Source organism: Bubalus bubalis, chromosome X (genome assembly GCF_019923935.1).
Source record: "Bubalus bubalis isolate 160015118507 breed Murrah chromosome X, NDDB_SH_1, whole genome shotgun sequence".
NCBI lineage: Eukaryota > Metazoa > Chordata > Mammalia > Artiodactyla > Bovidae > Bubalus > Bubalus bubalis.
In genome coordinates this window covers 120,040,233-120,067,730 of record NC_059181.1, presented here as the reverse complement: position 1 = coordinate 120,067,730, position 27,498 = coordinate 120,040,233, and the positions used below count along the sequence as shown (strand labels likewise).

The following is a 27,498-nucleotide window of genomic DNA, read 5'->3' as shown; positions in this document are numbered from 1 at the left end:
TGGATCACAATAAACTGTGGAAAATTCTGAAAGAGATGGGAATACCAGACCACCTGACCTGCCTCTTGAGAAACTTGTATGCAGGTCAGGAAGCAACAGTTAGAACTGGACATGGAACAACAGACTGGTTCCAAATAGGAAAAGGAGTACGTCAAGGCTGTATATTGTCACCCTGCTTATTTAACTTATATGCAGAGTACATCATGAGAAATGCTAGGTTGGAAGAAGCACAAGCTGGAATCAAGATTGCTGGGAGAAATATCAATAACCTCAGATATGCAGATGACACCACCCTTATGGCAGAAAGTGAAGAGGAACTCTTCACTTGGCAAGCTATGGCAAACATAGACAGCATATTAAAAAGCAGTGACATTACTTTGCCAACAAAGATCCGTCTAGTCAAGGCTATGGTTTTTCCAGGGGCCATGTATGGATGTAAGAGTTGGACTGTGAAGAAAGCTGAGCACTGAAGAATTGATGCTTTTGAACTGTGGTGTTGGAGAAGACTCTTGAGAGTCCCTTGGACTGCAAGGAGATCCAACCAGTCCATTCTAAAGGAGATCAGCCCTGGGATTTCTTTGGAAGGAATGATGCTAAAGCTCAAACTCCAGTACTTTGGCCACCTCATGCGAAGAGTTGACTCATTGGAAAAGACTCTGATGCTGGGAGGGATTGGGGGCAGGAGGAGAAGGGGACGACAGAGGATGTGATGGCTGGATGGCATCACTGACTTGATGGATGTGAGTCTGAGTGAACTCCAGGCGTTGGTGATGGATAGAGAGGCTTGGCGTGCTGCGATTCATTGGTACGCAAAGAGTCGGATAGGACTGAGCAACTGAACTGAACTAAAAGGAACAGGATAAATGGCCAACAAACCAAACAAAAGGAAGAGATAGGGAATCTACCTGATAAAAATTCTGAATAATGATAGTGAAAATAATCCAAAATCTTGAAAACCAAATGGAATCACAGATAAATAACCTGGAGACAAGGATTGAGAAGATGCAAGAAAGGTTTAACAAGGACCTAGAAGAAATAAAAAAGAGTCAATATACAATGAATAATGCAATAAATGAGATCAAAAACACTCTTGAGGGAACAAATAGTAGAATAAGGGAGGCAGAAAATAGGATTAGTGAGGTAAAAGATAGAATGGTAAAAATAAATGAATCAGAGAGGGAAAAAAATGAATTTTCAAAAATGAGGACAATCTCAGAGACCTCTGGGACAATATTAAACACCCCAACATTCGAATCATAGGACTCTCAGAAGAAGAAGAAAAAAAGAAAGACCATGAGAAAATATTTGAGGAGATGATAGTTGAAAACTTCCCTAAAATGGGGAAGGAAATAATCACCCAAGTCCAACAACCCAGAGAGTCCAAAACAGGATAAACACAAGGTGAAACACCTCAAGACACATATTAATCAAATTAACAAAGATCAAACACAAAGAACAAATATTAAAAGCAGCAAGGGAAAAACAACAAATAACACACAAAGGGATTCCCATAAGGATAACAGCTGATCTTTCAATAGAAACTCTTCAGGCCAGGAGGGAATGGCAGGACATACTTAAAGTGATGAAAGAAAATAACCTACAGCTCAGATTACTGGACCAAGCAAGGATCTCATTCAAATATGAAGGAGAAATCAAAAGCTTAACAGACAAGCACAAGCTGAGAGAATTCAGCACCACCAAACCAGCTCTCCAACAAATGCTAAAGGATCTTCTCTAGACAGGAAACACAGAAAGGGTATATAAACACGAACCCAAAGTAATAAAGTAAATGGCAATGGGATCATACTTATCAGTAATTACCTTAAATGTAAATGGGTTGAATGCCCCAACCAAAAGACAAAGACTGGCTGAATGGATACAAAAACAAGACCCCTACATATGTTGTCTACAAGAGACCCACTTCAAAACAAGGGACACATACTGACTGAAAGTGAAGGGCTAGAAAAAGATATTCCACACAAATAGAGACCAAAAGAAAGCAGGAGTAGCAATATTCATATCAGATAAAAAAGACCTTAAAACAAAGGCTGTGAAAAGAGACAAAGAAGGACACTACATAATGATCAAAGGATCAATCCAAGAAGATATAACAATTATAAATATATGTGCACTCAACATAGAAGCACTGCAATATGTAAGACAAATGCTAACAAGTATGAAAGGGGAACTTAACAATAACACAATAGTAGTGGGAGACTTTAATACCCCACTCACACCTGTGGATAGATCAACTAAACAGAAAATTAACAAGGAAACACAAACTTAAAATGATACAATAGACCAGTTAGACCTAATTGATATCTATAGGACATTTCACCCCAAAACAATGAATTTCACCTTTTTCTCAAGTGCACACAGAACCTTCTCCAGGATAGATCACATCCTTGGCCATAAATCTAGCCTTGGTGAATTCAAAAAAACTGAAATCATTCCAAGCATCTTTTCTGACCACAATGCAGTAAGATTAGATCTCAATTACAGGAGAAAAACCATTAAAAATTCCAACATATGGAGGCTGAACAACTTGCCGCTGAATAACCAACAAATCACATAAGAAATAAAAAAAGAAATCAAAATATGCATAGAAATGAATGAAAATGAAAACACAACAATCCAAAACCTGTGGGACGCTGTAAAAGCAGTGCTAAGGGGAAGGTTCATAGCAATACAGGCATACCTCAATAAACAAGAAAAAGTCAAGTAAATAACCTAACTCTACACCTAAAGCAACTAGAAAAGGAAGAAATGAAGAACCCCAGGGTTAGTAGAAGGAAAGAAATCTTAAAAATTAGGGCAGAAACAAATGAAAAAGAAACAAAAGAGACCATAGCAGATATCAACAAAGCCAAAAGCTGGTTCTTTGAAAGGATAAATAAAATTGGCAAACCATTAGCCAGACTCATCAAGAAACAAAGGGAGAAGAATCATATAAATAAAATTAGAAAAGATCACAACAGACAACACAGAAATACAAAGGATCATAAGAGACTACTATCAGCAATTATATGCCAATAACATGGACAACTTGGAAGAAATGGACAATTCTTAGAAAAGTACAACTTTCCAAAACTGAACCAGGAAGAAACAGAAAATCTTAACAGACCCATCACAAGCACAGAAATTGAAACTGCAATCAGAAATCTTCCAGCAAACAAAAGCCCAGGTCCAGACGGCTTCACAGCTGAATTCTACCAAAAATTCAGAGAAGAGCCAACACCTATCCTACTCAAACTCTTCCAGAAAATTGCAGAGGAAGGTAAACTTCCAAACTCATTCTATGAGGCCCCCATCACTCTAATACCAAAACCTGACAAAGATCCCACAAAAAAAGAAAACTACAGGCCAATAATACTGATGAACATAGATGCAAATATCCTTAACAAAAGTCTAGCAATCAGAATCCAAAAACAGATTAAAAAGATCATACATCATGACCAAGTGGGTTTGATCCCAGGTATACAAGGATTCTTCAATATCCACAAATCAATCAATGTAATACACCACATTAACAAATTGAAAAATAAAAGTCATATGATTATCTCAATAGATGCAGAGAAAGCCTTTGACAAAATTCAACTTCCATTTATGATAAAAACCCTCCAGAAAGCAGGAATAGAAGAAACATATGTCAACATAATAAAAGCTACATATGACAAACCCACAGAACACATTATCCTCAGTGGTAAAAAATTGAAAGCGTTTCCCCTAAAGTCAGGAACAAGACAAGGGTGCCCACTCTCACCACTACTATTCAACAGTTTTGGAAGTTTTGGCCACAGCAATCAGAGCAGAAAAATAAAAGGAATCCAGATTGGAAAAGAAGAAGTAAAACTCTCACTGTTTGCAGATGACATGATCCTCTACATAGAAAACCCTAAAGATTCCACCAGAAAATTACTAGAGCTAATCAATGAATATAGTAAAGTTTCAGGATATAAAATCAACACACAGAAATCCCTTGCATTCCTATACACTAATAATGAGAAAACAGAAAGAAAAATTAAGGAAAAAATTCCATTCACCACTGCAACGAAAAGAATAAAATACTTAGGAATATATCTACCTAAAGAAACAAAAGATCTATATATAGAAAACTATAAAACACTGGTGAAAGAAATCAAAGAGGACACTAATAGATGGAAAAATATACCTTGTTCATGGATCGGAAGAATCAATATAGTGAAAATGAGTATACTACCCAAAGCAATCTATAGATTCAATGCAATCCTTATCAAGCTACCAACGGTATTCTTCACAGAGCTAGAACAAATGATTTCACAATTTGTATGGAAATACAAAAAACCTCAAATAGCCAAAGCAATCTTGAGAAAGAAGAATGGAACTGGAGGAATCAACCTGCCTGACTACAGAGCCACAGTCATCAAGACAGTATGGTACTGGCACAAAGACAGAAATATAGATCAATGGGACAAAACAGAAAGCCCCGAGATAAATCCACACTCCTATGGACACCTTATCTTTGACAAAGGAGGCAAGAATGTACAATGGAGAAAAGACAATCTCTTTAACAAGTGATGCTGGGAAAACTGGTCAACCACTTGTAAAAGAATGAAACTACAACGCTTTCTAACACCATACATAAAAATAAACTCTAAATGGATTAAAGATCTAAACCTAAGACCGGAAACTATAAAACTCCTAGAGGAGAACATAGGCAAAACACTCTCCGACATAAATCATAGCAGGATCCTAGGATCCTCTATGACCCAGCTCCCAGAATATTGGGGGAAAGAAGCAAAAATAAACAAATGGATCTAATTAAAATTAGAAGCTTCTGCACAACAAGGGAAACTATAAGCAAGGTGAAAAGATAGCCTTCAGAATGGGAGAAAATAATAGCAAATGAAGCAAGTGACAAAGAATTAATCTTAAAAATATACAAGCAATTCCTGCAGCTCAATTCCAGAAAAATAAACGACCCAATCAAAAAATGGGCCAAAGAATGAAACAGACATTTCTCCAAAGAAGACATACAGATGGCTAACAAACACATGAAAAGATGCTCAACATCACTCATTATCAGAGAAATGCAAATCAAAACCACAATAAGGTACCATTTCACGCCAGTCAGAATGGCTGCTATCCAAAAGTCTACAAGCAATAAATGCTGGAAAGGGTGTGGAGAAAAGGGAACCCTCTTACACTGTTGGTGGGAATGCAAACTAGTTCAGCCACTATGGAGAACAGTGTGGAGATTCCTTAAAAAACTGGAAATAGAACTGCCATATGACCCAGCAATCCCACTGCTGGGCATACACACCAAGGAAACCAGAACTGAAAGAGACACGTGTACCCCAAATGTTCGTCGCAGCACTGTTTATAATAGCCAGGACATGGAAACAACCTAGATGTCCATCAACAGATGAATGGATAAGAAAGCTGTGGTACATATACACAATGGAGTATTACTCAGCCATTAAAAGGAATAAATTTGAATCAGTTCTAATGAGGTGAATGAAACTGGAGCCTACTATACAGAGTGAAGTAAGCCAGAAAGAAAAAGACCAATACAGTATACTAACGCATATATATGGAATTTAGAAAGATGGTAATGATAACCCTGTATGTGAGACAGCCAAAGAGACACAGATGTATAGAACAGTCTTTTGGACCCTGTGGGAGAGGGTGAGGGTGGCATGATTTGGGAGAATGGCATTGAAACATGTATAATATCATATGTGAAACAAATCACCAGTCCAGGTTCGATGCATGATACAGGATGCTCGGGGCTGGTGCACTGGGATGACCCAGAGGGATGGTATGGGGAGGGAGGTGGGAGGGGGGTTCACAATGGGGAACACATGTACACACATGGCGGATTCATGTTGATGTATGGCAAAACCAATACAATATTGTAAAGTAATTAGCTTCCAATTAAAGTAAGTAAATTTATATTAAAAAAAGTGTGCATACACACTCATATAATGTGCAAAGTATACCAAAATAAGATGAAAAATGTCTATTCATCAATAATGATATCACAATAGTTTCTATAATTAGCACAATGCTGTATCTCAACAAATGTATGTAATTGCAGGTTCCCAGAATGGACAGAAAAGATTCAAATAAACACACAATTGAGTCACATCCTATCATACATGCAGAGAGGATTTTAGATCAAACACCAGGACCCATGAATCCTACCACCTAAACTATGGCAACGGGAGCCTGGGTAGACACATGAGATGAGGTCCTGATTTGATCTATGCTGGTGGCCCTTTCTCCCTTTGAAAGCTATACTGAGTTCAAGAGGATTAATCAACTGAAAAGTTACTCCTCAGAACTGCCTTCATCTTTTATGTTCTAAGATAGGGGAAAGAAAGGGAAATGAGGAGGGGAGAAAGTATTTTAAGCATCTAAGCATCACTTTCATTATTAATACAGCCAAGGTCTGAAAATTCTACTGAATATTTAAGGAAAGACTTTTTAATCTTGCACAAAAAACAACCCAAAGTTAGGTGATTAAAAAAATAATCACTGAACTCTTTCAGTTTTCACTGATGCATAAACAGAGGGAAGAAAATACACAATTTGTTTCAGCGATAAACTCAGCCTCTTCATCTAAAATCCTGAGTCACCTGACCCTTCTACTCTCCCCAGCAGAGAGCCACCACACTGCATACCTGAGTCACTGCCACAATAATGGATGGTATGACACCAGGCTTTTCTATAAGACAAAGAAAGATTTCTTCAAGGTAAGAACAATAACTTAGAGAATATTTTAAGTGAAACTGTCCAGGAGGGTCTGCCTGGTCCACTTCAGATTGGTCAGACTCCAGGAGATAGGACTTAACTTTTCCAACCATCTCCTCAGGGGAACCTTCTGAACTATGTGTGGCCCACTACCCAAAGGCCCCAGGAAACCCCTTGGCATGGCAATGTCCATTTCCCTATTCTTTTGCACAAATGTAGCACACATCCTTTTCCAGATCACTTTGTACATGCAACACTATTTTCCAGATTCATCTTTATTGATGAATATGTGAATACCATTCAATCATTCAAAGTGCCATTGATAATACTAATTCATTCTCATATCTGGTCATTCACTTTTGATAGAGCAATACACATTCTGGTTTATGTCTTCTCACACATGCAAGGATTTCTCCCTGGTAAACATCTAGAAGAGGGACTTTGGGACCATAATAAGGCATGCACATCTTTGCTACATATTGCAAGTGCTCTCCAAAGGAGGTGTATACATTTATACTCCCACCAGAACTTCAAGTTCCCTGCATCTTTCTGTGGTATGACCATTTGGCATGATCATGCTTTTTCATTTTTGCTAATTTGACCCTCCCTTGTGAAAGACAAGGGTCAATGTCTTTTTATGTTTGCTAATTTGACCCTTGTGAAAGTTATGTTGAGTTTAACTTACCTTTTCCTCATTACTTGGGAGGTTGAGAACCTATTCTCATTTGTGGATCAGCTGGTAAGGAATCCACCTGCAATGTAGGAGATCCAGGTTCGATACCTGGGTCAAGAAGATTCTTGGAGAAGAAAATGACAACCCACTCCAGTATTCCTTTTGGTAATATTATTACTAATGACCATCCACATCTATTTATTGGCCAATGGCAGGATCCTTTTCAAAAGTGGATCCTGTTATTTATTCAGGAATTCTTACATTATAAGCAGTTAGGGAAGCCGGGAAAGGGATGCTCAGTGAGAGGCAGATGTCTTAGGGGAAATGTGCTATCAACCGTTTTATCTTTTTTGGTTAAAGAAAAAAAAAAAAAAAACTACAGTCAAGATTCTACTCATAAGGGGAAGTGGGATGGGAAAAACGTTTGTTTTGTGATCTGGCATTTCCTTATCTTCTTACTGCATACAGTACCGTTTACTAGGTATTGCTAACGTCCACCAGCAGAATACCTAAAGGTAAAAACAAGTATCAGGAAGGAAAAAGTACTACCAAAAGGAAACTCAGGAAAATGGCTTCAAGTGGGCAGTGGGCCGGACGTCAGGCTGGGCTCAGTAGAAGCAGACGGTGTGCAGAAAGCTCCTGCGGCTCTTTTCCTCGAATGCCTGCAGCAGCTCGCCGATTCCGTCCTCCATGTCCCCCATGAGCTGGACGCACTGGCACAGGTCGCAGATGAGGAATGCTCCCAGCGTAGCCTCCTTGCGGGTGTCCAGGATGTTCACGTTGATCACATGCACAGGCTGGCAGGTCTCCTGCTCCCCAGAATCCATATCTTCCACCACCTGGTCATACACTCGCTCTTCACAGGTCAGGATGAGGTCAAACGGATCTTTGCATTCCTGGAACCTCTCTGGCCTGGGCTTGATTTGCGACCCGTGGACTGTAGCCCACCAAGTTCCTCCGTCCATGGGATTCTCCAGGCAAGAATACTGGAGTGGGTTGCCATTTCCTTCTCCATATTTCTTTCCAGCATCTGTAAAACGCCATTCTGCATATAGAGTTCTTTGTCTTTCCTAAGGAGGTCTTTGTACATCTCGTCATACATGGCTCTGAAATCATAAACGTTTGGCCTGTTGCATGCTGGTCCTGGAAGCTTCACATTTGTTCCTGTTCTAAAGGACCGGATGCTGAATCCTCGTTTGCCGAGGATGTTGTGTGCCTCCATGCTCCAGTTCTGGTTGCTTCAGCATACCACAGCGAGGCGCAGTGGCAAAGACGGCATGGCTGTGGCTGCACTCACTGAGACTCCCAGCTCGGAACTTTCGCGTCTGGACTCCTGCTGCTTCCATAAAAGCAAGATGGTGGTCTCGACGCCCGGAAGTGGAAGCTGCGGCGGTGGCAACGTAGAGTGTCAGGACTTACGGCGTGGGCACGTATAATGTGTCCTGGCAGGCTCCTCGTGCAGGCCCAGATTGCTGGGCGGCAAGATGAGCGCCACTCCAGTATTCTTGGTTCGGAAATCACATAGAGGAGCCAGGGGTGCTACCGCCTGCGGGGTCGCAAAAGGCAGACACGACTGAGCAACTAAACCACCACTACCACAGTTGAATCAGGTTATCCCTCTGTAAAATGCCTGGTCATATCCTTTGTACATTTTCTAATGAATATCTGTCTTTCTCATAATGATTTTTAGAGTACAGCTTCTAAATATTCCGTTCCATTGCTCAGTCGTGTCCGACTCATTGTGACCCCATGGACTGCAGCACACCAGGGTTTCCTGCCCATCATCAACTCCGGAGCTCACTCAAACTCATGTCCATCGAGTTGGTGATGCCATCCATCTCATCATGTGGCGTCCCCTTCTCCTCTAGATATTAATGTCCCCTCTCCTTCTAGATGTTAATCCTTCCTTATTTATAAGAGCTAAAAATAGTTCCCACCAACCTGTGGCTCATTATTTAAAATTTTCTTTGTGGTACATACCTCATCAACTAGTCTTTACTTTTAATGAAGGCAAAGGTATCTATCTTGTATAGTTTCCATTTTGTGTTTTTAAGAAACCTTTCCCTACTTTGAGATCATTAAGGTAGTCTTTGTCGTTTTCAGGATCAAATAATTCTTGCTTTTAACTTTTATATCTTAAATCCATCTTGAGTTTACATTTCTGTGTAGTATAGGGTAGGAATTTTTTTTTACCATCTACATAGCCAATTTTCCCAGGACTATTCTATTGGTTTGTCATGTCTCCTCTGTCATAAACCAAGTCCTCATATATGTATGAGTTTGCTTCTGGAATTTCAATTTTGTTCTATTGGTACACTTGTCTGTCCTTGTACTAATATCACATTTTTGTTAATATAAGTGAATAACAATTCTTAATATCTTATAGAGCTAGTCTCATATTGTTTTTCTTCTGTACAGACTCTTGACTAATCTTTACCCTCTTTCCACATAGATTTTAGGGCAAGTTTGCAAAGTTCTAGGGAAAAAAAACTGTTGGAGAGTTTGATTGAAATTGCACTGAACTGCAAGTTAATTTGTGGAGAATTGATTTATGTATGATATTGAATCTTCCAAACAATTTAAAAGGTATATATCTTCTATTATTTAAATTTTGTTAATTGTTATGGAATTCAATAAAAGTTCATAATATTTCCTTAAAAGACATACATTTTGTTAGGTACAGCTCCAAATTTATTATGGGTTTTGCTACTATGTGAATGGAATTTTTTTCCATTCCAATTTTGCAATTTACCTTGCAAATAAACTCTAATTCTAGTATTTATTCATAAATTACATAAATAACTAAGGAAACAGAGCTTGTGTGCTTGAAAGTAGCTGACACTCTGAGCTCACTAAAATAGAGTCAATTTTGTCCTTTCATTAAACAAAGTGGGATAATTCCTATTATGTTCAGAGACTGTGTTTTAGTTAGTGTGACAGTGTTTCCATGTTTCAGAAATGATATTTTTTCCTATGAAAGCTTCCACTTTTCCTACCAGGGACTCACTCCATTATAGTAGTTATAAATACAAAGCTTTTTCTTCTTATTCTTTAGAATATGTTTTGGTCCTTTATTTTCATTTAAGGTATATACTTGTTCAAAGTCATGGTTTTTTTGTCCTTAGAGGATTGTTAGTTTAGAGAGCATACACACACATACACAGGCAAACATACTTTATCTGGGTTCTTTTATATATATGAAGCGTTTCTTCTTTTTTAAAAATTGAAGTCGAATTGATTTACAATGTTGAGCCAATCTCTGCTGTACAGCAAAGTAACTCAGTTTTACATAAATATATATATATATTTAAAATATTCTTTTCCATTATGATTTATCTCAGGAGAATGGATGAAGTTCTCTGTACTATACAGCAGAATCTTCTTATTTACCACTTCTACATGTAATAGTGTATACTTACCAACCACAAATGCCAAGTCCATCCTTCTCCCCTCCTCCTCCTTGGCAACCTCAAGTCTGATCTCTATGTCCTTGAGTCTGTTCCTGTTTTATAGATAGGTTCACCTGTGTCATACTCTACATTCCACATATAAGTGACATCACATGGTATGTCTTTCTCTTTCTGACTCAGTTCACTTCGTATGATAATCTCTAGTTGCATCCATGTTATTGCAAATGACATTATTTTGGTTTATATGGTGAGTAGTAGTCCATTGTAGTAATAAAAATTGAAAGTAACTTGATAGATTTCTCGCTTGAATACACTCAAGTTGAGGGAGTACATTCTCTAATGAGCTGTCAAGTCCTTTACTTAGAGATAGGAACAAACTGAATTTTGAATAAGCTGGTGCAGAAGCAGTAGCTATAGCAAAGTCACTATGGACCTGTAAGAGAAACCACTGGATAGGAATATTCTCTAAATTCTTCCCAATGATCCTGTCTCCTCTTCACTTGTTCTTTGGTCTAAATTAGTTAATTTCTTTTTAGAGGGCCTAGAAGAAAGGAAGAACAAACTTCTTGATCCAAACATACTGAGGGCAGAGGGGCAAACCTTACAAAAACAACATAGGACCTGAAACAAGTGAAACATGGGAAAAGAGATACCAATATTGGGTGCCATGTTAGTTGTCAGAATTTGTCTTTAGAACGTTTTCTCCTTGATTCTTCCTGTTGAACAGGATCACTATTACTTTTTATATATTTAGCCTATACCCAGAAAGCTTGTGAAACCTTATATTAGTTATACTCATTTGTCTACATATTTTAGTACATTATCTGTGTAGACAATCATCCCATCTGTGAAAATAAAAATGTTTTCAACCCTTATATTTTTCTTTTCCCAATGAGATGGTTAGGATCTCATTTATAAAGCTGAATAAAAACAGTGACTACAGATATCCTTGTCAGTCTTGCTCCTGACTTGAAAACCATATGGACATCTTGAAGAAATCTCTAGTCTTTCCCCTTCTGTTGTTCTCTATTTCTTTGCACTGACCGCTGGAGATGGCTTTCTTATCTCTCCTTGCTATTCTTTGGAACTCTGCATTCGCATGGGTACATCTTTCCTTTTCTCCTTTGCCTTTAGATTCTCTTCTTTTCTCAGCTATTTCTAAGGCCTCCTCAGACAGTCATTTTGCCTTTTTGCATTTCTTTTTGGGGGGGATAGTCTTAATCACTGCCTCCTGTACAGTGTTTCCTGTACAATGGCACACTATCAGATCTAATCCCTTGAATCCATTTGTCACTTCCACTGTATAATCGTAAGGGATTTGATTTAGGTCATACCCAAATGGTCTAGTGGTTTTCCCTACTTTCTTCAACTTAAGTCTGAAGTTTACAATAAGAAGTTCATATTCTGAGCCATAGTCAGCTCCTGGTCTTGTTTTTGCTGATTATACAGAGCTTCTCCATCTTTGGCTACAAAGAATATAATCAATCTAATTTCGGTATTGACCATCTGGTGATGTCCATGTGTAGAGTCATCTCTTGTGTTGATGGAAGAGGGTGTTTGCTATTACCAGTGCATTCTCTTGGCAAAGCTCTGTTAGCCTTTGCCCTGCTTCATTTTGTACTCCGAGGCCAAACTTGCCTTTTACTCCAGGTATTTCTTGACTTCCTACTTTTGCATGCCAGTCCTCTATGATGAAAAGGACATCTTTGGGGGGGTGTTAGTTCTAGAAGGTCTTATAGGTCTTCATAGAACCCTTCAACTTCAGCTTCTTCGGCATTAGTGGCTGGGGCATAGACTTGGATTACTGTGATATTGAATGGTTTGCCTTGGAAACAAACAGAGCTCGTTCTGTTGTTTTGAGATTGCACCCAAGTACTGCATTTTGGACTCTTGTTGACTATGAGGGCTACTCCATTTCTTCTAAGGGATTCTTGCCCACAGTAGTAGATACAATGGTCATCTGAAAAAAACTCGACCATTCCAGTCTATTTTAGTTTACTGATTCCTAAAATGTCAATGTTCACTCTTGCCATCTCCTGTTCACTTGCTAGCTCCCCATCATTGCCATCACCAAAGATGTCTAGGACAAAGTACTGTCCAGAGAACCTTAGCTACAACAAAGGTCAATCACATGGAACCAAGCCATTTGAAAGGTTTAGGCATCTAGTTTCGATGTTTTCCTACTCTCACCAGGAATGTTGCTGGAACACCTAGAATCAAAACTTTACTCACAGACTGATTTGTTCCCTACTGAATGAAGCTTGTGTAAGTTTTGTGTAAGTTTACATCAGTGCTTAGTGTGATGAGCTGGCAAGAAATGTTTGCCAAGTTTCAAAAGCTTGGAGGAAAGATATCATAACCCTGAAAGGCATTTTCTTTTTAGTTTTGTTTGGAAGTGTTTTTAACTCTAAGAACAAAAGGTAGTCCTTGGACTGTCTCTTTTCCAGATAGCTGACACTACATTTCTCTACTGTTATCAGTTTCCTAAATAAGTGTAGTTGTATTTAATAACTGCTGAATACAGGGAAGACATGTGTTAGTCCTTTTGTTCAGTACTTTAGGATCAGAGGAATAACAGGTGTGGCAGTGTTTCTTCATTCATTTAAAAGTCACCTATATCATCAAAATGTACAACTCATCCAGCCCACCAACCTTAAGGAATTGCAATAAATACAATTCTAAAGAATTCAAAGCTAGCTCTGTCTTTCCCTCAGATATCAAATGTGGACGAATGTTTTGTTGAATAGTTGCCATCTCAAAAGAGGTTATAGCAGGCAGATGATGTGAGCGAGCAAAGCGTGCTCTTAAATCACTAGATATGACAGGCCCAACCTGAAGGAAAATAAGCCTGTTTAGGTTTAGAGAGGTGAAGACCTGCCCAAGGTCACACAGTACATCCATTTTTCTCTTCCACTGCTTCCATTCTAGTCTAAGTCACAGCTGTGCCTGGTCTAGTCCACTGCAGCAGCCTCCTAAAGACTCCCACTACCTCCAGTGGGGCTCCTGCTTTGATCCATTCTTCACCTCCTTATAGCTGGAGTCAACTAATTAAAACATTGTCTTACTGAAAACCTGCTAATGGCTTAACATTGTTATTACAAAAATGTTTCAACACTTTCTTTTTTTTACCATGAACAGGTAGGCCTGGAAGGGGCTGCCCCCTTCCTATCTCTTCAGCCTCAGCTTTACTCACTCCCTCCATCAATGTGCTCTGCTTCAGACATGCTGGCCTTCAGGTAATGTACTAGAACCTACTGGATTATCTCCTTATACCTGCTCATCCCTCTTTGGGGAAGGTTCCTTTTACACACCCTTCCCTAGATAGCTCTTCATTCTTTATATTCATTTCTGATATCTCACCTCAAGTCTCACTTCTTTGGGTCGTGAAATTCCATCAGTGAAGTTCACCAACACTCCAGGTGAGGTCAGGTCTCTCAAAACATGTACTTTTTCTTCATAGCACCCACCATGTTTGTTATGTAGTAAGTTCAATACCTCTTTGGTGAATGCGTGAAACATCTGAATGAGGTCTGTCTTCTTGACTAGATGGGAAGCTCCAAGAGCATCACTACTGCCATCTGTTAGATGGAGGAAGTAGATACAGGACTTGGATTCAATCTCTCCTAAATCCCTCCTGTTCCCCAGACTTTACCTTCCCACTCTGCCTTACTCCTCTGTTCCTCTGCCCCCACCTGTCAGAACAGTGGCCCTCTTCCAACAGACACTGCCTAATTCCACTGGTAGCTCAAGGGGCGCTATTCCCAGTTTCACCTAGTCACTCACTGGCAATTACTCCTTGTCTAGGGACAGCCTTCATCAGGGGCAGAAGCAGCAGTTACCTGCTAGTACCTCAAAAGCCATCATCAGGACATTGTTACTTCCCATTAAGGATCGCTCTCTCCATGCAGTCCTCTTTTTAAATGCCCACAGGTCCATTACAGGGAAGGTAACATTTGCCCAGTCCATTCCTCAGTCAACATGTTTGACTGCACACTCTTCACCTGGCTCAGAGTTGATTGAGGTGCTCATATGATTAAACGGAAGAAAGAACTGAAATCAGAGAGAATGGATGAGAAAGAAAAGGGTCTCAATTTGGCCACAGGCTGAATCTGACTTTCTCTTCTGGCAAATGTCCCAATGAATTTGTAATGGATAACTTCATGTTAAACCTGTACATATCTGAATATTAAATTACCTATCCCAAAACAACAGCAAATGGTATGTATATATCTCTCCAGTTATAAGGTCAGCCAAAAAACTCTTTCACATTTTTCCATAAGATGTTATGGAAAAAACAGTTTGGCCAACCCAATACCTTCATTTACATAGCTTGAATCTATAATGACAAGCAAACATTCCTCGTAAGAAAAAGTGCTCTCTGATGATTATTTTGTTATTCTTGTTGTTCAGTCACTAAGTCATGTCCAGCTTTTTGTGACCCTATGGACTGCAGCCCACTATCCTTCATTATCACCTCCCCAGTATAAAGAACATTACACTTTTCTGGTCACCTAATACCAAAGCACTCTATAGGCCATTAGTGCATTCTGGATTAGAAAACCCAAAATGTGTAGAATGGGGATTTGTGATCTGAAAGGGAAAGGGAAAGTGAAAGTCGCTCAGTCGTGTCCGACTCTCTGCGACTCCATGGACTATATAGTCCATGGAATTCCCCAGGCCAGAATACTGGAGTGGGTAGCCTTTCCCTTCTCCAGGAGATCTTCCCAACCCAGGGATCGAACCCAGGTCTCCCACATTGCAGGTGGATTCTTTACCAACTGTGCTATCAAGGAAGCCCTTTTGTGATTTGAATGTGGCCTAATTATCACATGGTCAAACATAATCAGTGCAATCACTGGAATAAATGCACTGGGATGGAAGCGTAATTTGCACTCATGTGGATACCGAACTATTTACCTGAAGCAGAATCTGTTTTTCAAGTTCACCAGAACCAAAAAAGGAAAGGGAACGGAACCCACCATGGTGGGAAGGGAAGAACCCACCATCTTCGACAAGTACAGAGATTGATGAGTTTGATTGCACACCAATCTGACTACTTCAGAGGTGAAAAAGAATCTGGACTCTGAATCTCACCTGGGAACCCGGGAGGAGAAAAATTCCCATTTTTTCCTCAGGGCCCTGACCTGATCTTTTGACAACTCTGAGAACTCAAAGCCTGGAAGATGGTGAGGTCACTTGGCCCTCACCAAATTGTAACAAATTGTGCTTGTGAGGTCTGCCCAGAAGTATCAGAGGATGACCTCAGCCCATGAAGAAAACAATGTCTGGCACAGGGGTGTTGATTTGACGACATGCAAGAGGAGAAAGAATGGTCTTTCTGAAATGTGCAGATTTGAAGAGGTGGGGTTGTGTGGAATGGCAGGATTGTTTTTCCTGTACCGCTGCACCTGAGCTGTTCTGGGGAATCGATTTCTTATGCTACAAAAGGATAGGACAGTGTGATGCTGACTGGCCCTGGGGACACAGCTTCAGTTCAAGTGCATTGATTCAACAAGGATGGCATTGTTTTCTAGTAGGATCCAGCTGCCCACTCGCCAGACCCCTTGGTGATCCTTATTTAAAAAGCAGGAGCCATCTCTGAAGCTTTAATATGCACTTTTACAGAACAATACAGAACTAAAATGTAAAGCACATCATTTTGCCTGTGTTGATTTTAGTATTTGATTCAAGTGCATGTAAACTGTTAACTATCTCAATTGTATGGTTCAAGCAGAGGTCACCAGGAGATGACTTAGTTGAGCTGAAGGATGTTTAAATGAATGAATGGTATTGAGGACCACACAGTTGATAACCACCAATGATTCATTCAATTCATCATTTCAATAATTAAGATCAACTGTGAAAAAAGTTGGATCCATTCAGTGGAAAAAGAACCTGAGAGAACACACAGCCCATTCTTGACATTATAAGTGATCTTAAGCCCAACAACCACTAATGTTCCTTGAGAACTTACATGAATTGATCACAATTAGCTATTTTGCCTTCTTTACAAACATTAGCCAAGATGGCCCTTCAACTGTGCCTCAGTAATTAGCTCCCATCTTTAATTCCTACGTGCATCAAGGAAGGATGGACAGAAAATGTGACTTAGAGTCAGACAGGTCTGGATTAAAATCCTGATTTCACCACTTATGGCTACATGACTGTGAGCAAAACGTCATGAGGATGATTTCATAGACTGTCACAAGGATGGAAAGAAAGCATCAGTAAAAATGCCTGGCATATGGTATTAATAAATGCCAATGGTACCTCCACTTAAAAAGCCACTGGAACAGAATTAAAATAAAGATTATCAATGGAACATTTCTCACTGGTTAGTTTAAAACAATAATGTTTGGAGAAGTGTAGGTTCCTTTAGAAATCAAACCCATCTTTGAATGCCACGGGGAATTTTTACTCCTATATTTAGACATACTGGGCCACCTCACTGCAGAACAGAAAGCAGTATTAGGCGACTCGACTCTTTTTTTTTTTTTCTTTTTTTTTTTTTTTTTTAATTTTATTTTATTTTTAAACTTTACATAACTGTATTAGATTTGCCAAATATCAAAATGAATCCGCCACAGGTTTACATGTGTTCCCCATCCTGAACCCTCCTCCCTCCTCCCTCCCCATTCCATCCCTCTGGGTCGTCCCAGTGCACCAGCCCCAAGCATCCAGTATCGTGCATCGAACCTGGACTGGCAACTCATTTCATACATGATATTTTACATGTTTCAATGCCATTCTCCCAAATCTTCCCACCCTCTCCCTCTCCCACAGAGTCCATAAGACTGTTCTATACATCAGTGTCTCTTTTGCTGTCTCGTACACAGGGTTATTGTTACCATCTTTCTAAATTCCATATATATGCGTTAGTATACTGTATTGGTGTTTTTCTTTCTGGCTTACTTCACTCTGTATAATAGGCTCCAGTTTCATCCACCTCATTAGAACTGATTCAAATGTATTCTTTTTAATGGCTGAATAATACTCCATTGTGTATATGTACCACAGCTTTCTTATCCATTCATCTGCTGATGGACATCTAGGTTGCTTCCATGTCCTGGCTATTATAAACAGTGCTGCGATGAACATTGGGGTACTCGTGCGACTCGACTCTTAAGAGTAGGGAACATGTTTCATGGTCTTTGGGTCTCTAGTACCTAGGCACCGTACCAGGAACAACATCAATACTCAATATATACACACATGCCTACATATATACATACATAGCTTTATGAAGTGGCATCAAAGCATGGAATCTTAACCAGCCTTTAAAACAGATTTGAAGCAGATGCTTCACTTTTCATATTAAAAGCTATATTTTAAGAACGTTTTAGGAGAGAGATTCTCAGTGGGGATAGAACTCCAGATAACCTGTGAACTTCTTAAAATGGAGATGCCTAATCACTACCTATGAGTCAGTAACAGTAAGCACTCAAATAGGAGATGTATTTTTTACCTACATACTGTTCCATGTACATCAACTCATTCACCCCTGTCAACAACCATATGAAGGCAGTGCTAACATTTTACCCACTTGACAACAAAGTGAGGGGACTTGGAGAGGGTAAGTGATTTGCCAAAGAGCACGTGACTAGCACCAAAGTCTATGTGACTGCCTCCATCTACCTGATCTACCTGAACAACACCCATAAGGCTGCAGCTTGTGCATTTCTCTTTCTTTTTCTTAAAGTTTCCACAATGACTCTGATTGATATGCCTAGTTAATAGTCAGGTAATCAAGGAATGACTAGATAAAAAACATGCAAAGAAGGGACTTCCCTGGTAGTGCAGTGATTAAGACTTAACCTTCCAATGCAAGGGGTGCAGATTTGATTCCTGGTCAGGGAGCTAAGATCCTACATGCCTGTCAGCCAGGAAATCAAAGCATAAAACAAGCAATACTGTAACAAATTCAATAAAGACTTTAAAAGTGAAGTGAAGTCGCTTAGTCGTGTCCGACTCTTTGAGACCCCATGGACTGTAGCCTATCAAGCTCCTCGGTCCATGTGATTTTCCAGGCAAGAATACTGGAGTGGGTTGTCATTTCCTTCTCCAGACTTTAAAAGTGGTTCACATAAAAAAAAAAAAAATTAAACATGCAAGAGAAAGAAAAGGAAACCAAATGGCCCAGGCCATTAGCACAGTTCTCCAAATCCAAATAACAGTATGTGAAATAACCTATCCCTGCGAATCAAGCAGAAATTAGACCTTCACAAGGCTACAAATCACCTTTACAAGCTTTTGAACTCTTCTGCCACTATTGGCTCACCCTAAACAATCCATCACCACACAGCGAGGCTGGCCCGGCTGTTTCCAGAGAGGGCACAATTGTATGGTGTCCACCAGGCCTGATAGATGGGATTGTTAAGGACAATGACATGTTCTATGAGGTATCCTAACTTACTACCAAAGAATAGATGTTATTAGCAGTTAATATTGTCTATTCTTTTCCCAGCTGAATTTTTAAAGACTGTGGGAAGTGATCTAAACCTCAATGTTACTGCAGAATCAAGAAGCAACTACCTCCCTAGTTCCATAACGAATGCTGATCAAATACATGTGAATTGGAAAGGTATTTAATTTGCAGGTTTCTGTCTACATGGTCTGCTTCTATTTTCTTTGATAAGATTAGTGAACAAAGTTTAGAGGACTTTTTTTAGTTCAAACATTTTCCCATAATGGCAAATCAATCTGCTTGGGCAAACAGAACATCAAAACGTTAACCATCAGGAGCTATCATGGGAAGTTGATCCGATTTACACAGAAAAACACCTGCTAAAACTTAAATGAAACTTTATAGAGGAACAAAACTGGATAAAGGATTTTTTGCGTCTTTTCAAGCAGTGACTACAATAACTGCAAGAGTATGGACAAATGGTACCAAATCTAATCAATCTTGTATATTTCTTCTGCACTGTTGCAAAATACATTTCATACCAGGGTAGAGTAAGTACATAGCAGGCAAAATGTGGTAGCTGAAGTCAAGCATAGCCAATATGCTGCTTAGAACAGGTGAGATCTACAGAATTCCCTGATCCATCCTGATTGGCTCTGGTATAGAAGACTGATTCCTAGCATGCTTTTCTTCTATGACTTTTATGTCCATGATATACATAGGCTGCTTGGGTCTAAACAGATACAGGCGATGGTAGCAGTATGTGAGCAGAAAGCCTACTCTGTTTTACATGGCAGTATTATGTATGATAGTAAGGCAATTTGTCATGCCAAGACTAGTAGGTGGGAGCCAGCAGCAGGTCTCAAACTCTCCCACCAGAGTTAACAACAGCTTAGAGAAATGGGCCAGGGCAGGGGCAGGATGATAGCATGGAGAAGAACAAAATGGAAACCTGACACCCACTGAGCCAGCAACACCACAAGATGTAACCAAGTCTCAGAGATAAAGGAGGCCAGTCATCAGAATGGGCTTCTCAGGTGGCTCCATGGTAAAGAACCCACCTGCAAATACAGGAGATGCATGTTCGATCCCTTGGTTGGGAAGGTCCCCCAGAGAAGGAAATGGCAACCCACTCCAGGATTCTTGCCTGGGAAATGCCATGGACAGAGGAGCCTGGAAAGCTACAGTCCATGGGATAGTAAAGAGTCAGACATGACTTAGTGAATAAACAAACAAAAAGTAAAGTCATCAGAATATATACTAGGAGCCCAGAACACAAGACTCTAGAACAGCTTTCCTGGACAAAGGCCATTCCTCCTCTAGCTCCTTTTAAAATCCATTATTCAAGAGGAGTTGGGGGCTGAAGCCCTCCCCACCCACACACATGCTCTCCCTACCCAGCAACTATTACATGCCTGGAGTGAGCTATGGAAGAGTTCTACTGAATGGAGATGTATAAGTAATCCAACATGCAAATGCATTGAAGCACAGTGCAGAAGGGATTAAGAGTGTGGACAGGGACTTCCCTGACAGTCCAATGGATAGGACTCCGTGCTTTCACTGCAGGAAGCACAGGTTCTATCCTTTGTCAGGGAACTAAGATCCTGCAAGTCATGGACCAAAAAAAAAAAATGTGGACAGTTTAATCACAAAGTTCTGGGTTCATAAGCCAGGTCTGAAGCTGCTAGCTGTGTCCTAGTGGATAAATCAACTAATGCCACCTAAAAACGAGGATAGTAGTACTTCACCCTATGACTGTTGAGAGGATTAAATGACTCAGTGCATCTAAAGCACTTAGTGAAGTGTCTTCAGCATGGCAAGTACTCAATAAAAGTCAGTAATTGCTATTATCATTATTAACAAGTGACCAGAAGGCTTTTATGTTGCCCAAAATGAATAGACTTCTAACTCAAAAGATCATAAAAAGGAGATCATAACGAGTTTTTTCCTAACATACCTGTTATGAAGTTTCTTAAAATTAAATATTCAACAAGCCCAGTGCCAGTCTCTCTTGCTTGCATACCTGTGCTTCTTCTGGAGCTCTGCCATTCTCTGTCTCTCTCTGTCCCATATCTATTTGTAGCTAGGGAGGACATATTTCATACCTGTGCAGAAGTGTTATCTGCCAAGTTACAAAATGAGGGAGGATGTGAAAAGGCAACGAAAAACATTAAGGAAGCAGAGGGAGACAAATCCAGGAGGAAGTTGGTATCCAGCCTCAATTCCATCTCCCCCCACCCAGGCTCCTCTCTGTCCTGCACCCTTGACAACACCCAACTCAGATTAAATCCAGCTCTTTAATGACTCCACACCTGCTCGCAGGTGGATCACCACCCGCCATGCTGTCCATTCCCCTTTAAATTGATACCCTCAAAGCTCAAGTGTGAGTCTTCAGTGCTGCCTGCCACCCCACTCTACCCCTGTTACCAAAAGAGTGTGTAGGGTCCGGCTGCTGGCTGCTCAAAAGCCAAAAACAGGCCAGGTTGGTGGAAAGGAAAGTTTGCTGTATTTCAGATGCCAGCAACTGAGGGGGGAGGGTGGCAGACATCTGTCCAAAGGCTGACTGCCCACCCCCCGCCCCGCCAGCCCCAACTTTGCACCAGCAACAAGTGGAGCAAGAGTTTTTGTAGCCACAAGGAGGGGGCTACATATAGAAACAGCACCGTCAGCTCTGACAGTCATCTTCAAACTGGTCATTGGTGGCCTGATCAGCATCACCTTGGTTGTTTTAGGTACAGTTAATCATTAGTTCCAGAGTCTGTTTGTTCCCATTTCTTGAGGCCAGTTTACATAATTTTAGCAACTTATGTCATGGGTACAGTCTGGTTATCATGTAGTTAACTTCTCCACCTGGGGCTTTAGTATCTATAAGATAGCTCACAGGATGTGGCTCAGAATATTATCTATAGCCCTTGAGAAAAAAACTAAAGGTCCTTGACTATGCTTAATAACTATATTATTATTACTTGGCTTCTTTTGACTATTTTCCTTTTTTTCCTGCATTTCTCATTTCTCTGATTAAACTTATTCTTTGACTAAAGTTTTCCATAGACAAAAGGCAGGTAGAGGACATGGAGGGGGGCAAGGACCATAGGGTCCTGCTCCATTGCACCCCCTACCCTGTTCATTTGTCTGCTTTCCCTAGATTCTTTCATATGCCTCCTCTCTGCTCACACTGCTAACTCTCCTTTCTTCCTCCTCACTCTCAGCTGATGACCTAGCTTCTGATTTCAGTGAGAAAGAAGCAATTAGGAGACATTCCACATCCTCCCACCACCCTATCTACCCACCTACTGGCATCTGTACCCACCAGTTCTGGCTGTTTGCTGCTAACTGTGGATGAAGGGTCTGCTCTGAAGGACAACCTTACAACAACACTAGGAAGCTAATGCACCTGCTTTATTCTTCCCCATATTATGATATCAGAGTCATTACTTGATAATATACTATCGGTCTTTTTGTTTACTATCTGACCACCCCCATTAGAATATAAGCTCCTTAAGGAAAATGTTGTATCCTGCGGCCAAAAGGAGTGCCAGGCACATATTAAGCACTCAATGAATATGTCTGTGTGGAATGAATGGGGAAAAAATAATGAATGAAAGAAAAACATGAATTTCTCACTGTGTTTGAAATTCTCTGTTGAATGCTTAGGGTTCTCTCCTTCTCTCTCCCCCATGAACACTTCCCCCACCAAAATCCCTAGGATAGGAATCCATTGTCCCAGGGGGACATGTTATTAAAAGTTGATGCTCTTCGAGGAGGCATGTCATGGACATCCATGTGAATAAGGATGCCTGCATTGAACCTGGTCATGGCTAAAGAGTGCCAGTGAGTGAGGCCCTACCCACGGAGCAGAGCCATCCAGGCAATATGGGAAGTAGGCTTGCCAAGCAAAGGTCTATTTAGGATCCAGATCCAATGACAGGAAGCCTTATTAACTTCCTTCCTTCCTTGCCACTGAGCCTGATACTATGCCAAGGAAGTCCAACCCTCAAACATCTACAGAAAGTATTCCAGAGAGGAAGTCTATTACTTGTCTATGCCATCTGCACAATGCTCAGGAAGCCAGCCAGCCTGGACATAGAGGGGGCCTCTGCTTTGTAACTTCTATGCAGAAGATGCTCGGTTTCTGGGCACTGTGGCCAACGTGGATGAAGGATCATAGACGATAAGGGGTGTAAGGGGCTGGTTACTTACAGCACATGCATGATATGCATCAGGGAGGTTATTAAGAAGATGGAGGAGATGGAGATGAATGAGGAGGTGGAAGAAGCAAAAGGGACACTGGAGGCAGGGAAGAGGAGTGGAGAAGCTAGAAGAGGTGGAGAAGGAAAAAAAGAGAAGGTAGAGAAATAATTTAGTTTTACATGTCAGTGATAAACATGTTAATCATGTCAGTGATCATGTCAGTGATTAACCTGAAGACTGCAAATGTGCTACTAGACTCTGGCAGTCACCAGCTTAGGAGAGTTGGACAAGTCCCTTTGCTCATGGGAACTTTGGTTTTTCTCACCATTCAATGCTGGAAGTTGGCATCTCCAAGGACCCTCACAGTTCTGACCTCTGTAAAATCGTAATCTTTCCAGTCACCAGCTCGGCTCCATGATATGGGTCTGTGGAGCCACCAAGCACCAAGGCCAACCAGTACAGAGTTTGGAACTTCAGCAGATGTCCCTGAAAACAGGCAGAAACTCCTTCAATGGAGCCTTAGCTGCCTTCCCACAGATCCCAAGGGCTTCTCTGGTAGCTCAGTTAGTAAAGAATCCACCTGCAATACAGGAGACCCCAGTTTGATTCCTGGGTCAGAAATATCCCCTGGAGAAGGGACAGGCTACCCACTCCAGTATTCTTGGGCTTCCCTGATGGCTCAGCTAGTAAAGAATCCTCCCACAATGTGGGAGACCTGGGTTCAATCCCTGGGTTGGGAAGATAACCCTGGAGAAGGGAAAGGCTACCCACTCCAGTATTCTGGCCTGGAGAATTCCATGGACTGTATAGTCCATGGGGTAACAAAGAGTCGGACACGATGGAGTGACTTTCACCTTCACAGATTCCAGCTTTCTTCCCAGGAAAACATTCTCCCAGAGGATTGGGATGCTACGTCTCATTTCACAGCTCCATTTTCCTAAGAAATAAACAGCACAAACTAGCATTTGTTCCTCAGCACAGAATGAGCCAGTCCAATGAAGATCAGCCAATTTGTCCTTTCTTTAATACTGTTTATTGTCTCTTTAATGATGAATTCATTTGAGCAAGTGACCCCAGATCCTAATTCAGAGTTACTATTTACGTTCATGAGACCTCTCCCAATCTCGGCTCCTGGTCCCTTTTGACCTTTCAGAAACCACACCTAGCTGCCTCTGGAACAGGCCAGTCTAGTCTTACTTTCGGAAAGGATCCAGCATGGCAGGCAGCACACTTACAGTTCTTATGGACCACATGGAAAAATCAACGGGAGACTGGCAGCCCCAGAGGCAGGCAGCCCAGACTAGGAAGAGAGGAGACACAGTCTGTGAATACCATGTTGTTTCCTTACTGTTGAATCTTTCCAAGTTAACTGGTGTGGAATTTCAATCGCTTGCCCATATATAGCTTTGGAATATCTTATAATTCAAAGAGACATCATGGTGTACTGGAGCTGGAATCCAAAAGACCAAAATAAAATTTTGGCTCCAACCACTTATCACACGTTGGGCAATCTACATAATTTCTCTGGGCCTCCTGACTCTCCCCATCTCTAAAGTGGAGACAATAATAGTACATAAGAAATAAGATCAACTAAGATATCTCTGACTCAAGCACATAGTATAGTGTCCCATACAAACAGAAAGAATAAATACGAGCTACTAGCCATGGATAATATTATGAAACCATGGATATGGGCATGCTGTGGGAAATAAAAAGAGCCCATAAAGTGTGTTTGCCAAAGTGCTGACTACAAAGTGAGCAACTAAACATTAGCCTTTGTTTCTGGATATGACATCCCCGTCATCATCAAACAGCACGGACTCACATTTGTCCAAAGGAACCAGTCATTGATGGGGGCACAAATTCAGGTAGAGGTCACAGCATCATTACAGTAGCTGATACCTGGAAATGGCCCTAATGCCCAAAATGACAAATGTCCAAAACAGGAGCCTAGTTGAGACTGGAATATACACATATAATCAACTACCAGGTCACAATGAAATTGATGCTCCAAAAGTATATGTATGGACAGAAAAATACGTCCAAAATATGCTGTCAAATGGGGAAAAAAGGGGAGCTAAGAAACAGATGCTCAAAGTTATACATTATAAACCTATCTTGTATGAATTTCAACAAATAGATTTTAACTTGGGAATGAAAGAATAATAAGTATCCCACCTGATCTCACTCTGCAAGTACATGGTACATATGTTACAATGCCTAGAAAAATTCTCAGAGACTTTACACGTCAAAAGGGTTCTTTCTGCATAATAGGAATTTAGGTGACTTTCACTTTCTCTTTGGACTTTTACTGGAACTTTCAGGGGTGGAGGATTGTTAATTTTTTTTTTTTAAAACAAGAAACGTGTTTATTCAACACCATGACAAATAGGGCCCCTAATCATAAGGCTCCCAAACTATCCATCATTTGGTTTCAGAGGCTGATATGCCTGTTTCTGGAAGGCCCAGGACTCCGGGGAATCAGACACGCACCTACTTGTGGTCCCCATACTTCCTCTGTGAGACAGATGAAGGCAGAGATATGTCTTGCTTTCCCTAGTGCATCTGCCCCAACATCAAGCCACCTTTGAAATTGCTTTGAAGGTACATTTTAATTAAAATTAAAATGCTACTCTGGGAAGAGAGGGGAAGAGAATGTGCTTCCTTTTGGTGTGATGAACATGGTTTGGAACTAGATAAGAGTTAATGGTTGCACAACATTGCGGGTATACTAAATGCTACTGGATTGTATACATTTAAAAATGGCTACTTGTATGTTGGTGCCTCTCTGGTAGCTCAGTGGTAAAGAATCCACCTGTCAATGCAGGAGACTCAGGTTTGATCCCTGGGTCGGGTAGATACCCTGGAGAAAGAAACTGCATCCCACTCCAGTATTCTTGCCTGCGAAATCCCATGGAGAGAGGAGCCTGGAGGGCTATAGTCCATGGGGTGTCAACAGTCAGACACGACTAAGCGATTAAACAACAACAATTGTATGTTTTGTGAATTTCACTTCAATAAAATAAAAACAAAACTTAATCCATGAATACTGAGTATTGGTAATTTCAATATGGATGTGGAAAATTCACTTCTTAGAATTTTTGTGTGTTCAATACATAAACGGTTTGCACACCAAAATCAAAATTTTAATAGAAACGTTTTTCCTTTGTTTCTAGGAGATGCATATTATGAACCAATATGCCATTTTCATCATGTTGTTACCATAATCATAAACTATTAGAACTGAAGGACAGTTCAGCCACTTTGTTTTACAGAATAGGTAACTGAGGCTAGAAAAGAGAGAACTGGAACACACAAGTAATGTACAAAATCACAAGTGTCCTAGTCCAGGGTTCCGTCCAGAATAATCCACTTCTAGTCTTTTCTTCCTTCAATTACCTGGTCCTCTTTATACTTTTTTAAAATACATATTTATTCTTTAATCAAATTATCAGCCTCATGTCATTTTCCAGAATTTGTTTTCTGCACCCCAACTCCTTCAGTGTTTGGTATATTGGTCATACGTTTTGATAACTATATTGAGCAAACTCATTCTATTTCAGTTGTGAGAAGCAGGTGATAGGGTGTGGATTAACTCAGTAATGTGCCACACCCTCTTGGCCCTACGACTTTATCCCTGGGAATGCTGGAGATCTAGGTTTCATCTGGGTCTCAAAAACACGATCATTAACATAGCGGTTTCTGCGTCTGCACCTCTCACACTGCCCTGACTCCAAATCACAGCGAGATTGTTTACTTGAAGGATAAAGAAATCTTTCCATCCAGAGCCAAGAAAATTACATCTTCCTTGTATTTTGCACAGATTAATATCTGAGAAGGCTTATGATCAAATGCTTCTCGAATGTGTCTCTCTGTAGCTGGATTGCATGGTTGCCAGTGACCTGCTACTTGGAATCAAAGAAGCACTGGCATGATGGTGAGAGCAAAGATCTGGGCATTTTGTTAAGTTACATGTCACCAATTTGCAGTTTTGCAACACCTGCATTCAACACTGGAGTCTGAGCTGAAGAGTGCCCTTTGCTGCAAAATGTTAGGTTCCAAAAACTTGCTGGACACTTCAGGCA

The 27,498-nt window shown here is 40.5% G+C and overlaps 1 protein-coding gene and 1 pseudogene across 4 annotated transcripts in view; both read right to left on the bottom strand.

Annotated features, from left to right (window-relative positions):
- The window catches only part of FGF13 (fibroblast growth factor 13), a 574,659-nt gene that overhangs the window by 411,718 nt on the left and 135,443 nt on the right, over window positions 1–27,498 (bottom strand). The gene's annotated exons all lie outside the window — the stretch shown is intronic.
- On the bottom strand, window positions 6,187–10,664 carry LOC102413152 (annotated as a pseudogene).